The following is an 18,065-nucleotide window of genomic DNA, read 5'->3' as shown; positions in this document are numbered from 1 at the left end:
AATTTGAAAGGTTATTTTCATTTTATAACTACATTTAACAAAATTCATTCAAAGATTTTTTTTTTGTCAATATGTTTGTTACAGTTCAGAAGCAAAACTAGATTTTTATGTGCAATAGAACAGGAATTACAAGCAGCAAACCACTGTAAGCTGAGTTCAGATTAACGCAATCACGCTATCAAATAATCTACTATAAATATGCAAAATTATATGTTTTATAATAATAATAATCATCTATCAAATGCTAGAAATGTATGTTCAGAAATAAGTGACATAACTATCCACAATTATAATACATGTAGCAACAGAAAATAGAACTTAAAAAAAAATTACCTCATTGAAGACCACAAAACCTGTATTAGCATTGTTTGCTCAGCCAGTTGCATTGTAATTTATGATTCTTTGAGAACCATTTTGTATTCTTCTAGTTTTCATTACCTTCCAGAATATTTCCTGACCTCAACCCTTGCCTGCACAGTTGAGCTAATCAATATTTGCTTACAAACTATTTTTTAGCAGAGAAAAAGTTTTGTGCAATGCCATTTTTATTGGAAATTTTTAGAGCAAGTAAAAAGAAACAGCGTTTAATCAAACTAGCTTCAACAGGTCAGCCTCAAAAGATGTAGTAGTAAATTGTCTATTATAAGTGCGAAAACCTTTTCCCACATACATCAAAGTATCAAAACTGTGTTAAAAAGGTAATTTTATTAGCCTGATAAAGTTACTAATTATTTTTATGGTGTTACAGTTTGAGTTTCAAACAGAAAAGCTTCTAGACATGGAGTTAAAAATGAGCTTCAAAACGAACAAAAAAAATTGAATGTTATGGTCTTTTGGACACTATTCTAAACCCACTTAATATTATAGGCTCTTAAAGATTAAGAGTGACAATTAGTATTGGTCAAATAGAAGTGGCGTTCAATTAAAAGGGTAGCAATCATTTTTCGACCCTTTTCTCATGATAGTGGCCTTCACATAAAGGTGATATACAAATACAGGTTTTAAAGTATATTAATTTTTATCAATCAAAGTAGCATATAATTTTACTGAAGCTACTGTTTTTTTGAGAACTTATAACAAAATTCTAAGTATGCAAATAAAAACATAATCTCCAATATATTGGAGATATATCATCCAATATATATCTCCAATTTAATCTCCAATATTATTGGACATGCACCTAAGATCATGGAAGGTTAGTACTCTGCCAAAAATCAATTAATGTTAGGAATTTGATATCACAATGCCGTATTACTGTATAGAGTGCCGGTTTTGAGGAGGTTCGTGTTTCCGCTAATAATAACATAAATCATCATCATAATGTCTGCATACAATTTAATTGAGGTGTCATTTATTTCACCATAAAATACTATAAGAGATTTGAGACTGCTGAATTTCAATGCGCCTAGAAAAATAATTTTTTGCATTAAACATAGTATTCTAATTATCTATGCTTAGTTGATAGATATAAGGTTGAAATTCTTGCCTTTGACTGGTTGTATATTTTCCGTTTGCGTGTTGGTCAATAAATTTATTTTTTGAACAATAATAATAATAAGACACAAGATATATTCTTTTTACTTTATTACCCGAGCATAGTAAAACATATAACACAATGAAAACTTATTTCATCAGAAAAGAGGAAAATAAGAGTCTTTGTTAGTTCTTTTATTAAAATGTTACAGTGTACGGCTGGTTATCACTATGAGTACAGCATCAAACATGTATATTACAAGTGTTTTATTTTGTAGACAATAAAGCAGTTCTCCAGCATTAAATAAGACATATGATTGCCGTAGGTTTGATACATGCATTCTAAACTATAGTAATGCCACTATAACAACTGGAAATAACACTCTTGTACTAACTTTCAACTCAATTGTAATTAATGACATTTGACAATTCGAATGACAAATCAAATATTAAGAACAGCAACAACTAATTCTGAAACTATCATTTCTTATCAAACAGAAACCAAACAACAAATTTACAAAGTTAAACTTGTAATGTAGCAGTTGCTTTTTAAATCTGACAGTAGAAATAGCTGTTGTGTTAATAAAAGTACGTAGGAGTCGTCATTGTGTCAACAGTAATACTGCCTTGAGTCAGTGAATTGTGTCAGCAGCACTTTACATTTTGACAATCAAAAGACACAATTGAAAGACCCCTTAGTAAAGGGACGTAAACATCTTTTCAGTTGCAGTTGACTTTATTATCTAGCAAATTTCAAAACACAAGCCAGGAGATAAAAAACACAAATAAGTGTACCTTTTAATGGTTGTCTGCGGCACGCAGACAACCATTGAAACGGAGATCATCTTATTTCAAAATTATTCTGAAAGAAATTCACACTGGACATTTTCGCATTCAAATGTGCAGTAAATTAGTTCATTATTTGTTATTATGGTCAGTTACAGTGCTGGGAAAGTAGATATAACTGACTTGATTCGGTAAAAGAAATATTTATGACTCTTTGAAAAAAACTCCAATGTCAATGTGACATTGAGAGTTGTACTGGAAAATGAGTTTATTCAGCTAGCCTCAGTATAGAAACTCTATTATTATGTGAATAACAGTTTATGTTACAAATCAAATCATGCCATTTTTTATGATTGCTGCTGAAGTATCAAAATCAATAGAATATATTTTTATTTTAAATAAAGTAGTCGGTCAAGTTAGTCAAGGCTAAAAATAAGTAACTTGAGTGTTAAAAAAACAACTCAAAAAATATTTCTCCAAAAACATCCAGCTTATTATAACAATTATAACTACTCCATTGTTATCGTAAGACCTCTGCAATGATGCTCCAATTTTCAACCTCTCTCATAGTATGAATTAAATAGAGGTGGCAATCAAATAAAGGCTAGCATTACATTTTTCAAATAGCTCGTCAGAATTTTTGGACGACAAATTAATCTACTTACGGCAAAGCATATGTCGCCTATATTTTCCACTCTCTTTCAAGCGGAGTGCCATTAACCATTTTAGAAACAATGAATTTGCAAACTTACTTCTAACTTTCCTAGATAAATATGCACTAGAAAACCTAAAAAGTATCTCTACCAGGTGATTATATTGATCGCGATGATCAATTAACATGCGAAGATATTATAGCCTGTGCCCTGATTTGCCCTTTGTTGGAGCTGTCAATTTTTTATATCAGCCCAAATGTAAAGGTATTATTTTATAACTAAATGTAAAAATGTTGATAAGTTTTCTGCAATTTGCAGCCAAAACTGGCTTTTCTTGTACAATAGAAGAGGAGTTACATGTGCACCGATATATTGTAAGTTAAACTAACCATAATGATGCAATCAAATAGTAATGGCATACTTCTGACAAGTAGTGATTATGCTTGGTAGTCTCCTCATGTTCTCTAGTAGAGCAACAAACCACCAAAGACTACTTATTATAAGCTACTTTGAGTGGTCCTAACACTTGTCAAGGGCTTCTTCTGGAATTGTCAGATTAATCAGATAGGATGTATTTTTACAAATTGTCCAGTCTGACAGAATTAGGTAGTCATTTCACTTGCCCAATGTGCGATGGACAGAAGTGGATCTTTAATGTGCTCACATTGTCATTGTGGTACTTGGGATCTCCAGTTATGGTCTAGAACCGACAGACCCAGCAATTTAGGGTTGTAAGCTTGCTGAGAGTTTTTGTCAGATTGGCATTATGCAAGGCTTGAACCAGCAACTACATGGTTGCCAATCAAAGACGCTACCACTAGGCCACCCTGACACAATGATGTTTTCAAACATTAGACTATAAATTTGCGGAAAAAACACCTTATTGGGCAATGCTTTTTGCACAATAGCTGATTGTAAAACGAGTTTCCACTTTTTCTTGTTATTGAACTTTGCAGCAAAAAAATGAAAAACGCAATAACAAAATGAAATTTAGTTTTCGGTGCAGGTAGTCTTTCCATTTCTAACAAACATTCAAGTTACCATTAATTAGCTTAACTGAAACTGAGGCTTTTTATTATTGTTTAAATTTTTTTAACTGAAACATTGTGTAGAAGCTAAACAGTCAGCTCTGTCCAAATTAAGATAAGAACAAAGTAACTGGCTGCTAAAGACTTATGGTTGCACTCTTGTAGCTTGCAATTTTGGAGAGTTTTGACGGATTGCAATATTTTACCCCACTTATTTTGACATTCCATTATGATACTATACAAACCCTTTTGGTACTATTCGCAATTTACATGTACTTGACCGAATGGCTTGAATTAGTCCTATGTTTCCATTGCTAGGACTACCCAATAAAAACATAATTATATAATAATATATGTATTGATATTTATGAATATATATATATTGTATATATATAAAATTGTTTGCCCACCCCGGCTAACCCATATGGGTGGTAATTTCTGCTCCAACTCGGGTCTCCTACCAGAGACCTAGGAGTTTGAGCACTCGCCTCAAGATCTTAGCTGTTCCCAATAGCGCACTTTTCTGCAACGCACCTGAGTTGATATCTGTCGGTATCTGGGCAAGCCACATTTTATGCGTCCAGTGCCCCAATGACTATTGGAATTACAGTTGTTCTTACTTCTCAGCTTTTTTCAATGTCTTCTCCAAGAGGGAGATTTTTCTCTACCTTTTCTTTTTCTTTGCTGGCTATATTGTAGTCATTGGGTACTGCTATATCTATTATAGTAACCCTCTTGTTCTCCTTGTCCACCACCATTATATCTGGTTGGTTTGCTAGGACATATATATATATATATATATATATATATATATATATATATATATATATATATATATATATATATATATATATATATATATATATATACATATATATATATACATGTATATATATATATATATATTTGTATATATATATATACATGTATATATATACATATATATATTTGTATATACATATACTATTCATGTTATACTTTATTATAACTAACCATAATAGCTATGCTACCCAGAGTTGCCCGGGTGATAAAAAAGTCTTAGGGCAGAGAGTTGATTTGTGTTTAACATATAATAACATTTGCCGTTCTAACTTTCAAACTACATTTCATGAGCAAACTGTTTTGTGTAGTTAAAAGAATCTAAGAGAAAAAATGAAAAACATCTGTATAAAAGTTTTTTAAACTTTGTCAAACAACTGTAACTTTCAAACCTCATATCATGAGAAAGTGTTTGTGCAGGCCAAATCAATAACAATTTAATAAAACTATTATAAAAGGGTTTAGATGTAAATGTGAGTTAATTAGAAAGTAATAGATAAATAATTGCTTGTTTAGTTTCAATTATAGTATAATATAGTTTGTTAATTATACAATTAATATGAACTGAGAAACAAAAAAGAAATCTAGAATATGTTAATTAATAATAATAATTCTTGCATAGAAGTGTCTGTACAAAAAAGTTGACTGCTCCACCAGAAGCTATTTTTCAAAACTTTGCAAACAAAGATACTGGTACTTCTCAATACCGGTACAAATGTAAAAAAGAGATATCATACTGTCATTATCTAAACGAACGATGAGAGAATGTCGAGGCCTTTCCTACGGAGATGCTATAACTGTCCGCATGAAAAGAATTGACCTTGATTCCGATATAACAACTAAACATTATGAAAACCTAAAAGTAGAGGTTCAAGAAAAGTCACTACATCGAATAACCCTGAACTCGCCCTGGTGAGCAACATATATATTTACCTTAGAAATAAATCATGGTCGGTGTCGTGGAGCAAAAAAAAGAGCTCCAAGGAACAAAAGACGAAGAATCATCGCACAGCATCTACCTAAATACGATATATTTTTTAATAGTCACAACATAAGGCGTGGGCTCCATGCTAAAATAATAGCTATAGCTGAACGCACCTACAGACATATGACCAACTTGGAAAAATATGTATATGTAAATATATATATATTTCTCAAAGTATATATATATAAATATATACATTTATATGTACATAAATATATATAAATATATACATTTATATTTATATATGCAATGTTCTACTTTATTACCAAGTTTTGACAAATAGAGCAGCAAGCTTTCTGTAGATTGAGTTTATTTGACCTAATTTTGGCTCAGTTTTATTTGTATTCTATTTTACCGTTGAAAAAATTAGAAAGAAATGATCAACATCAAACATTAAACTTTAAATAAGAGGTGGATGTGTTACTCATGGTTTACTCATTTTTAAACCAAATAATATTTAACAAGCTTTTAACAACTAACATTTCTTTACAACAAGAATAATTTGTTACGTTAAAAAAAGAACAGGACACAGTTATTGAATTTACAGTATATTGCTTGGTAAAAGTTTCTACACAGTTGTTCATTTATTAAACTAAATTGGATTTCTTTAAACCACATTTATGGCAACAAGTTTTTTTGGAGATTAAAGGTTGCTCTGCCCTAGCAATAAATTCTTCGAAGGAGAACTATTTGGAGCCAATACTATAACAATGTTTAATAACAGCACTCATATGAGTCAGTCTGGTCTAATTTTATTGGAAAATTTTGAAACAATCTATTATATTAACATAATATATAGCTAAAATTATGCACGGGACCAAGTTGACGTTTGAGTTTAAATTTAAATGCAATTTTTGCAGTTAGGACTTATAAACTTTTCAACCCGGTACAAAAATGTTGATCAGATTATGCAGTTAATTACCTCAGCATAAACATAATGTTTATGCATCGAAATGTGATAATCTTATTTAATTTGCTCATACATTGCAACACACAAAAGCATAACACAGCATAATTATCACAGGCATTCATTTAAATAAAGTTTAACACATGCTGATGATTGATGAAACTACTAAATAAAAAACTTTATTTAGTTATTTTCACTTATCTTCTCGATGTTTTTTATATATTTTTCACAAGAACATTTACATAAAATTTGAATTACCAAAAGTTTCATTATTTTGTAATATTATATCAGAATTTAAAACATATTTCAAATTTTCACTGCAAACTTCAAAATTATCTAAATACAGTCAAAAGCATTAAATGCCAAACTTTTAACAATTTTCCATTTGAAAGACCTATTAGTTTGTTTTGCGTTTAGTATAGAATTTTGGTAAATTTTATGCTTTAAATCAAACTAAGATACACAACTGACTTTTTCTAAAAGAAAATATTTTTTTGTGCTCAATTTTTTTCAGTAAAAAGTATAATGTGAATATGATTTCTATGAGTTTCGTGTAAGTCACACAAAAGGAAAATATCGGTAATGTGCTATGTGAGTGATGAAATATCTGCTGGATTAAAATACAGTAATAATGCATTCATCATAGTTTAAATACATATAACTTCAATAATGTTTTAAGAACATCACATGAATGTAATTGCATACCTTGCTCTTTAGTGTCTTTTTGTGTTGCAAGTTATATAAAAGAGATTGAAGCTATTTTTTATAGATTTTGAGATTATATTTTATCAAATAAAGGAAACATTGTAAGATTTAAAAGCTTAGAGCATGAACTGATGAAGACAATTATTAGCTTTTATAGATTAAGTCTTTACATTGTGGCAGTCTCCATGTTGCATAATAATTCCTTGTAGAAGCTATTGATGTGAAATACCTCAGCAACTTATGACAAACTTTCTGACGCAAGGATTTGGTATTCAAATGATTTCATGTGGGTTATATTTTTTGTAGTTGTTCAAAAGTACTATTTTGTGACTGATAAAATAGTGTGTAAACTGGTAAATAAGTACCTTCTAACTTTATCAAAATCGAATGAGACGATTGATGGTCAGAAAGAAGACTTATCTGCAGTGAGGTCAAAAACCTTTCCAGCAAACAGCAGTAAACTTTCTGAGAAATGACACCGAGCTGGTGTCCACAGATAATGGGTGAATTAAAATTGGATCCATATAAGGTTCTGACTATTTAGGTTTCTCTTTGAATCTCTATGTGAGCTAACTTCTTCTGTTGAAAAAAATATTTTATAGTAGTAGTAAATGAATGTTAGGTTAGAAGCCAATAAAAACTACACACCCACTATTTATGAATACACAGAAAAGACTGGACTACTTAGGTCTGCAGCTCAACTTGATTGAAAAAAAGTGTGAAAAATATTTTTAGTCATATAAAAACAAAAAATTATGTTCATGCAATATAAAAATTATTCAAAATGTCTTACCTAGTCAATTACACAGTTTTACATAGTCAAGCACACAGTCTCATATAGTCAAGTACACAGTCTGATGTAGTTAAGTACAAGTCTTACATAGTCAAGTACACAGCCTTACATAGTTACATTAAGTACACAGTCTTACATAATCAATTACACAGTCTTGCATACTCAAGTACACGTCTTACATAGTTAAGTACACCGTCTCATTATATTGTTTAACCTGAAACTAAAATCACTTTATAGACGTTTGTGAGTGATGACTGTTAGTTTCCTTGTGAAATTTTCAAAAAACCAAGAATCATTGAAAAGTATTCATGTCTGATGCCTGTGTCTGATGATCTCATGCACTGTATGATCTTTATGGAAAAACTTCCGCTTGAGATATTTTAGAGTTTTTTAAACTTATGTAGCTTACCTACAATAAGTAATTGCTTGCATGCAAGCTGTAAGTATAAGTTAAAAACAGTATTTTTGAAGGTTTTTTAAAGTGGCAGATGAACTTAAACACATTTACTAAACACAGGTTTTAGTTTAACCTGCTCAAAACATCTTATCGTGACACTACAATAGTTTTGAAAGGTCAAAGGCAATATCAAAAACAGTAAGCACACCTATTCATTAAAGTAGAATGCAACAATCATTTGACAATACATAACTGGATGTAGAAAATCTATACAAAAATTATTAAAAAAAACACAATTTGATTCACTGTTATACTGTTAGGGTAAATACATGGAACTTGGCTAAACAAATACGGTGTGATCATATTTTAAATTATAAATAATATGAGTATTTTTAACAATTCAATTGAGAAGAAAATAACACAATTTTTTTTTGCTAAGATAGCTGAACATACTAAATCAATGTAGTAAAAATAATTTAAAATGTTTCATTCAAGTGAAGCATAATACTGCTAGTTCATATTGTTCTACAAACGTTATCTGATGACCATTATAGTATTATGTACAAACTATTTTGCAGGAATGTTTTGCTGAATGTTGTGCAATAAAATATTGTAATGCTTTGTAGAGTGTTACAGGTATTAACTTTGCTAACACTCTCATAACGTTATTAGAGAACATTGTTAGTTAATGTCCTGGCAATGTTCCAGGAATGTTACTTTAGAACTTCTAGTGTAAACATCCAAATAACACTGGCTTGCAATGTAGCTGGAACCTTATGGTGGGACATAAATTTTACTTTAAAATGAATGTCCTAGCAATGTTAGAGTAATTTTATTTTGAAATGTTGAAGTGTAAATAGTCCTATAATATTAATGATTAGAACATAATGATGTAACATATAATACATTTTACACTATATAATATATTTAGTGTAAGACTATATGTTAAACCATAATCGTCTCAAGTTCTAAAAGAGCCAGGCTACACAACTATGCATAGTTTTATAGTTGTATAGCTAGCTCTTTGAAAACTTTTGTTGCTAGCTTAATAAATACGCTAAAAAAATTATTTCGGAAATAGGTAAATTTTAGTTTTACAAATTTATCATCACTTTATGCAAATATTTTCGGGTCCAAATCAATTGATACCATTTCGATAAAATATGTCAAAACAGATGAAATATGATTGAATCAATATCTGTAGTTGTAGCAATATTTTCACTTATCTCACTTTGTGTATTTAATGTATTAATATTTTTAAGGATTTTTATTATTCTTGAAAATAAGGCACAATGCTACAAGGAGTTGTAAAGATTAGCTATACATCTGCTAAATGTGATGAAACAATGACTTGGTAAAACAAAAATTAAGGTCAGTTGACATATCGTGACTTGACGGTTTCACCTACTAAACTTTGCTTCAAGATCACAAACTTTTAGCAAGGAGAGACGCAATGTTATTTAAAAACAAAGCTGTTTATAAAATTTATGAACTGCCATCTCCAAGCAACAATTCTGTTAAAATATTTGCTTCATGTACGCTGCAAAACATTTTATTCTGTACACAAAACTGCAAAATTTAAGAAATAGCTTTTTCATTTTGGAGTAAGATAACTTCAAGCAAAGTGTTAAAAATTTAGCAGTTGTAACACCATGTTTTAAAAGAATGACAACTTTCAGTCTCATATTTTTTTGATAAGTTGCTATTGTTGCTTATAGTTTATTTAAACTAACATGGTTAAAGCCTCGGTAGTCAACAAAAAGAAAAATAATAATATTGACTTGGTAGAACTGATAAAAAATACACAGTATTCCAATTCACTCTCCATACAGCATAAAAATGCAACTTACAAAAACTCCTAAATACCAGATGTGTAGAAAAATACTACAAGGTTTAAAGTGAGAATGACAGACTATTGCTGTATTGGTGATCAAATCATTAGCTTTTAGTAATAGACACGCATTAAAGATTTGAGATAATTGCAAAAGTAATTGATATGTGAAAGTTCCAACAAAAACATTGTTTTCAGAGAGTTTTGGTGAAATGAAAAAGTTAAACATTTGCTAATTTGGCTATAAAAAAATGAAAAAAAATTTCAATGCAAACAAAAAGTTTCTAAAAATAATGTTATAGCAGTAATATAAATGCAACTAGGTAATAATACTGCAGCACTTAGTAATTTCATGTGGTTGCTTCTGTTTTACATTTACCTTTGGTAGAAAATCAGAAAGCCTTTATTTATAGTTGCATTGTTTCACAGTAATGATAATTCCAAAAAACATTCTTCATGTAAATCAACAAACAAAATTTTATTAGCAAGTAAATTCATTTCTTGTATGTAACAACAACTGGTCTTTTTTAGAAAAATTAGTATGCTATGGCAATATTTTAAAAAATTGTAGCTTTATGTACAAGAGTTTCACAAAAACTAAATAAATGAGTTTGGCTCCTACTTTGACCAATATTGGTTGGTTGATTTAGACCCTAAACTCATTTAGAATTTGTCACGTTTAAACTCGCGTTAAACTGCTGTTTTAATTTTTTCCTTTATTGTTCTGATAGACTTGACATTGCTCCTCTTATTTGAAAGATTTCATATTGCATTTTGAGTTCATTGGCTTAACAGATTTTTATGGTTTTACATTAACCATTTTTTATCAATTGTGACCCGGCCGTCAGAATGTACAATCGTGCTGTAATCTCATTGTTCACAATAGCCCCCTAAGCGTGCTTCACGCTATTATATGACTCACCGTCACTATTCTAGTAAACAGTGGTTTATAGTGCATTCAACCCTGCTCTTTCACATGGTCTTGTTTATTTTTGTGTCTGACCAATCATAAAGCCAGAATTGCCATTTAACTATATCCATATCGATGGTTGCTATGGAATTTTTCATAACCCAAGATCATAAATATAGGCTCTAACTGCGGGTGCGCGCATGTATGTGGCTATTTCCTGTTTTAATGCTTCAGGCTAGAACAAAATAAAACCATCGAAAAATTACGGCTAGTGCCGCTAGTTGATGTTAGATGAGTATTTCTATTTAGAATCTGAGTCAGCTGTCTCAGATCATAGTGAAAGCGATGATGAGGATTATGATAATAGGCCAACCTTATAAATACAGCTACTTACGCAATATGTGGCTGCTAACGATAATGGGAATTGTGTTGGATCCTGCGACCCACACGTAGAGGCGACCTGGGTCGGCTTACTCTACCGGTCTGCATTCACCCTCCACAGGGGCCGTGTAAGTATTGTTCGTAGACCAACACGCGGAGGCGACTAGGTCGACTTACACCACCGGCCAATCACAACTACCTACACCAGGAATTGCTCCCTGGGAGATATTATGCTCGTACGACAAGGTCGACCTGAGGTCGACGCGGGTCGACAGTGTATTTCTAACCCTACTCCCAAAGCACAGTCCGAAGGACTTAGGCTTGGAGTACATAAGTGCTCAGTGTGTTTCTGTATTGCGCAAGGAAACAGAAGAGTGTGGGTCCAACTGCAAAGCATGTATTGAACAATTTCTATGCCGATCAACACGGCCTTAAATATAACAAAGTATGTAAATGAGGTGGCTAGGGCCAACCTCCTCTAGGGGCGTGGCTATATAAAATAACACAAGGGAACACAACTCTACGATAATAACCAAAAGGAGATGGTACTACAAGTTTCCATCACACACGCCGCCCCTATAGACGGCTATCGGCTATATAAGAAAAACACAAGACAAGAAAAAAAAATACAAGAAATATGGGAACACACCAACTAGCTACAACAAAACAAACAAAGAAAAGGGAATATAATAGTATAAGAGACCGCAATTACTAAATACCAAGGGAAATACGGATAGTTATGTCGACCGGGTCGTCTGGGAGGTCGACATACGATTTGCCAGATCCTCCAGGCGACGAGCTGCCCGTCGGAGGTTGGAGGCCTCTTCTCGTAAGGTATCCACTGTGACCCGGGGTCGTACGTCCCCCAGCCGGCTCTGGATGCTGCCTATTGTCGTCAACCTCCTAGGAGCTGGGACTGGTCGTTCCAGCTTAGGTGGGCTTTTCCACTTCTTCTTCGGGGGAGAGGGGAGAGGTGCCGGGGGTCCTCTTCGTATAGGTGGCTTAGTTTTAATAGGCCCGTAGGGTGTAGGCTTTTCAAAGGCCGGAGGATTGTTTAATTGTATCTTTTGGCTCCAGGCCGGGTAGCTGTCTCTGTCGACCTCATATATAGCAATCCCCTTTCCACCGTGTGCCTTCCGTACTTCGGTATCCTTGATCCGAGCCTGATGTTTGGCAATCGTATCTCGAGATGTGGAGTTCCTCCCACATTTGCAGAAAAATCGCGTAAAGTGCTGGGCGATATGGATTCTGCGTCGCCGAGGGGTAGAGATTAATTGTTGGCACAATGGACAGTTAGTACCTTTTTCTCGACATAGTTTCGAGATCGTTTTAGCTGTCTCTGCCGCAATCCATTTGGTTGGTAGTGGGGGGGTGTGGAACGTGATTATCTAAAGACTCCGTTTCTGAGTCGTCCAGGGTTTCACCCGGTGCTGGGTGGAGCTCCAGTGGCAGGATCTTCACTTCTGGCAACAGGGGTAAAGCTCCGATAATTGGTGCCGGCTTCTTCACGGTTTCTTTGGTGATTTCCATGTTGAGAAAAGATATGGGTGTGTGCGTCTCGAGGTTGTAACAAGTAATGAGCGCGTTCTGTCTGGGACCCAAAATGGCCGCCTTCTGGCCTTGAACTCCGAGTGTTCCTCCCGATTGGATGGTGTTAGTGTCGTAATCGGCCAAGTACGTGGGAGGCCTCCTGATTCGCTGGGGCCGTGGTGCATCTCCAGCCCCGGTATCACTAGCCTGGGCTCCCATATTTTCTGTGGCGTTTTCTTCCTCGAGTATCGACTCGTCGCCAGGGTCGGGGTCAATCATCAAGGTAGGATTGTGCTCCCCTGGGGGAACCAAGGGGTCCCTCCCGGGAATCCGAAGGGCTTCTGGCCTTCCTGGCGACTGAGGTATTCGCAACTCCGTTAGTTGGCTAGGCAGGGGCAACTCTGAAATAACTACTTCCGGGTTATCGTTTCCTCGTGCGATTTGCCTTCTGGGTCGGCCCCTCATGTTGGGACGGCGAGCAGGCTCGACTTCCACTGGGGCTCGTCCTTGTTGCACCGGACTGGGGCGACAGAGTCGTAATCTTCCCTCCGCTTGGATAGATCGCTGTCCATACCTCTCTATCTCGTAAGTGTGGTTTTCGTGACTCCTCAACACGCGATAGGGCCCCAAGTACTTGGCCGCTAGCTTCGGGTTTTCCCCTCTTCTCCGCCGCTTGCTTAGCAACCACACGAGGTCACCCTCATTGAATAACGGAGGCTCTCTCGTGTCGGTTGACACAATTTCTTTTTGCCTATCTCTGAGGAGAGTATGGGCTTGTATCAACCGGTCGTGGACCGTCTGCACATACTCATGTATGCTTGCGAATGATTCTAGTCTATTCCCATACTGCAATTGGTCAGGAAGACGTAGTTCCCGACCCAACATCAGATAATTGGGTGTTTCTTTAGTTGCGGAGTGTGGTAACCCTCGCAGCGTCCTCATGATTTGTGGCAGTAGCTGGTCCCAATCTTCCTGTCCTCTACCCAGCAAGAGAGCTCGCAGGGAGTCACCCAACACACGATTGTTTCTCTCGACCACCCCATTCCCTTCGGGGTGGTACGGGGTGGTCCGAGACTTATCGACTCCCCATAAGTCGCATAGCTCCTGGAATAATGAGGATTCAAATTGGCTCCCCTGGTCGGTATGGATAATCTCGGGTAGCCCGAAGTAACTAAATACCCTTTCGTCTAGGATCTGGGCTACCGTTGGGGCTGTAGCGTCGGGGATGGCTAACGCATCTGACCACCTAGTGAAGTGATCAGTGAGCACCAACACCCAACTATTTCCACGAGGGGTTGGAGGCAGGCGTCCCACCAAGTCTACGGCCAGGCGTTGCCACGGCCTCCCGGCGTACAGCCGTTGTCTGTTCCCGGAGATCCGCCCCTTTCCTGTTTTGGCCCTCTGGCAAACCTCGCAAGAGAGGACTGCTCTCCGGATATCTCCGGCCATACCCGGCCAGTACCAGTCCAATTGGACGCGTTTCAAGGTCTTCTCCACCCCGCAGTGTGTTTGCTCGTGGGCTTTCCACAGGATCTCCTGTCTCAATGTTTTCGGGCATACCACCACTACCTTTTCTCGCCCATTCTGGGTAAGATGGAGAGTCAACACGCCCGACTCGTCGAGCTGGAGCTGGTGAAACATCCGGGCCAATCGTTGCAGCTCGGGGCTGCCCACTCGTAGCACTGCTTCTTCCACTCCTTTCCGGTCCCTGACAGCTTGGTAAATGACCCCTAGGTCGGTAGTGGCCCTCTGTTGAAGTGCCCGTACTTCGTCCAGCGGGGTTTGTACCACCGTCAGTTGTTCTGGAACCTTTTTGGCTACACTTTCACCAGTTCCATCCAAATTTTTGGTTTTGCCAGTTATCTTGACGGCCTGTGACTGAGGATCCTGAGGTCTTCTGGGAGGGTGGTCCAACACTCTAGGTGTTCCTGCCCCGCTCGGCAGCCGTACTGGGACCGGACTGGTTGGTGTGGGAGTCGGGAGGCCGCGCCCTAAAACAGGTCTGTTGCCAGGTAGTCGAGGCCACTCAGCCTCATCCAACTGGCGGGGGTTGGGACTGGATGTTCCGGTGCCTCTTGGCGGCTGTACCGGAACTTGGTCCACTGGCACCGCAGTTTCCCAATTCGTTCCTGGGGTTACTAGCGAGTCGCATACTTGCGACCTCGTTGGCCCTTGGTCCCGCCTCTCAATAGCAGCACACTGCCGGCAGTCGACGCACTGTCGTCGACTCAATCCATCGGCGTTCCCGTGTTTATCGCCTTTTCGATGGATGATTCGGTACTTGTGCTCGGCCAGACTCTCCAGCCACCGGGCCACCTGGCAAGAGGGTTCCTTCCTCCGGTGCAGCCAAACCAAGGAGGCATGGTCGGTTCGGATGGTGAACTCTCGGCCATATAGGTAGGGCCGGAAATGCCGGACAGCCTGTACCACTGCTAGTAACTCCCTTCTGGTTACGCAGTAATTGCGTTCGGCGGAGGAGAGGGTCTTGCTATAGTAGGCTATGGGTCGCTCCGTGCCCTGCTGGACCTGGGATAACACAGCCCCAGTCCCTACATTACTAGCATCAGTATCTAGTACGTAGGGCAAGGAGGGGTCGGGATATGCCAGTACTGGAGCGTGTGTCAGCGACCATTTGAGCCTAAGAAAAGCTTCCTGTTCCTCTTCTCCCCATTTCCAGGGGACCCCTTCGCTGGTCAACAAGGTGAGAGGTTTGGCGACCGAGGCATAGTCCGGCACATATCTGTGATAGTACCCAGTGGTACCCAAGTATGACCTTAGCTGCGTCACATCTTGGGGTGCTGCCCATCCACTTATAGCCTGAATCTTTTCAGGGTCGGTAGCCACCCCTGTGTTGCTGACTATGTGGCCCAGGTATTTGACTTGGGTCTGGAACAAGCTGCATTTGGAGGGCTTTAATTTCAGCCCGGCCTGCCTCAGTCGCTCCAACACCTCGGCCAGCCTAGTGACATGACTGGAGAAGTCGGCTGACATGACGATGATGTCATCGAGGTACAGCAGCAGGGTTTTCCAGTGTAGCCCTTGGAGGACACGTTCCATCAGCCGCTGGAAGGTAGCTGGGGCGGAGGTCAGTCCAAAGGGGAGCACCTTCCACCTCCACAACCCACTGCGTGTGGCGAACGCCGACCGCTCCTGGGCCTCGGCGGAGAGGGGTACCTGCCAGTACCCGCTCATCATGTCCAAGGTACTGAAGAACCTACTGCCAGACAAGGCGTCCAAGCTCTCATCAATCCGGGGGAGGGGGTAGGCGTCCTGGCGAGTGACACTATTAAGTTTCCTGTAGTCTACACACAATCGCCACGCCCCGTCCTTCTTCCTCACCAAGACCACCGGAGAGCTCCAGGCCCCGTGAGCGGGCTCAATCATGCCTTGCTTTTCCAGGGCCGAAACCTGTCGTTCGATTTCGGCCTCCTTCTCGTGTCCTACACGGTATGGGTGTTGACGGATGGGTTGTGCCTCTGGAAGGAGGGGGATCTCGTGTTGTACCAGGGTGGTACGCCCCATGTCCTCGCTCCCTTGGCTGAATACATCCGCATAACGGGTCAAGAGGTCTTTCATTCTTCGGTGCTCGGTAGGGGACGAGCAATGTGGTGCCGCCTGTCGGAGCAGGTCCAGCATGTGGGGTGGTACATTGGAGACAGGAGGGGGAGTTTCTTTGGAAACCTCGGCTTCTCCCTTCGCTGTCCAGGGGGCCCCTATTTCGTCCGGCCCGACCCCAGTGTATTGCCCCACGACCGTTCCTGCCGTCACACTGACGGGATGGTCGGTGGGGTTCATACAACGGATGGCCACTCTCCCCTTCTCACCGGGTTGGTGTAGGCTGGCGGCCACCATATATCCGTTCTTCGTTCCCTCAATTAACCCGACTGGTTGATAGGAGGAGGACGTGAGACGTCCGGCAACCAGGACCTCGGTTCGAGGGGGAAGCGTTGTGGCTCGCATTATCTGCACGCTGCTTGTCAGAGGTCGACCCTCTCGGTCAGTGCACGTCAACTTCTGTCCATTTAACACCAACGTGGGTTGCTGGAAGTTCATCTCGCAGTGGTGGTCGACCAGGAAAGGCATGCCCAGGATGGCATCCTCCTTCAGGGCACACACCACGAGAGACACAGTAACCTGGACACTCCTGACTCTGACCGGGAGAGTGATGAGTCCGTGGAACTGCAGCCGGGTACCATCTGCCATTCGCCCATAGTCCTCCCGGACCTCCAATTTGCTCTTGACGTCTTTAGGTAACCGCTCAAAGACATGTCGTCCCAACAAATTAGAGGTACACCCGGTGTCCACGAGGAACTGGACGGACTGACCTCCGATGCGACCTGGCAAGAAATAGCTGCTATTATGCGGCTTCCATGATTCGTCTCCGTGGGTCCGTCTGGCTTTGCTAGTCCTCTGGGGGCCCTTCTTGGGAGGCCGAGACGGCTTTGGCCAGACGTAGGCTTCGTCCTTGGCTTCTGAGAGTGGGAGACCTGCACACTCAGGTAAGGGTTGATATTGGTTATGCAAGGGGACCGGTGGCGAGCAGGGGGGGAGCCTGCGTCGCCTAGTCCGTCGTGGCTGTTGCCACTGTCCTTGCGAGGGTATATTTGATCCACAGTCAGTACTTCCCCCTACTGCTGTGGATGGTAACCGTTTCCCGGCCTCGTGACTTGAGGCGGTTGTCCTTGGGGGGCTTGGGGGCACCGGCGTTGGACGTGCCCTGCCTGGCCGCAACCCCAACAATTTGGTCCCCTTTTGTCCACTCCCCATTGTCCCAACAGCTTCCCTTCCCTCAGTCCATCTGCTAACCCCTTTATAGCCATCAGGACGTCGTTCAAGGTGGCTGATGGGGGTTCCGAATGGACGGGGG

This window comes from Watersipora subatra, chromosome 9, assembly GCF_963576615.1.
Source record: "Watersipora subatra chromosome 9, tzWatSuba1.1, whole genome shotgun sequence".
NCBI classification, from domain to species: Eukaryota; Metazoa; Bryozoa; class Gymnolaemata; order Cheilostomatida; family Watersiporidae; genus Watersipora; species Watersipora subatra.
The sequence above is the reverse complement of the archived record's forward strand: the minus strand, read 5'-3'. Positions refer to the sequence as shown.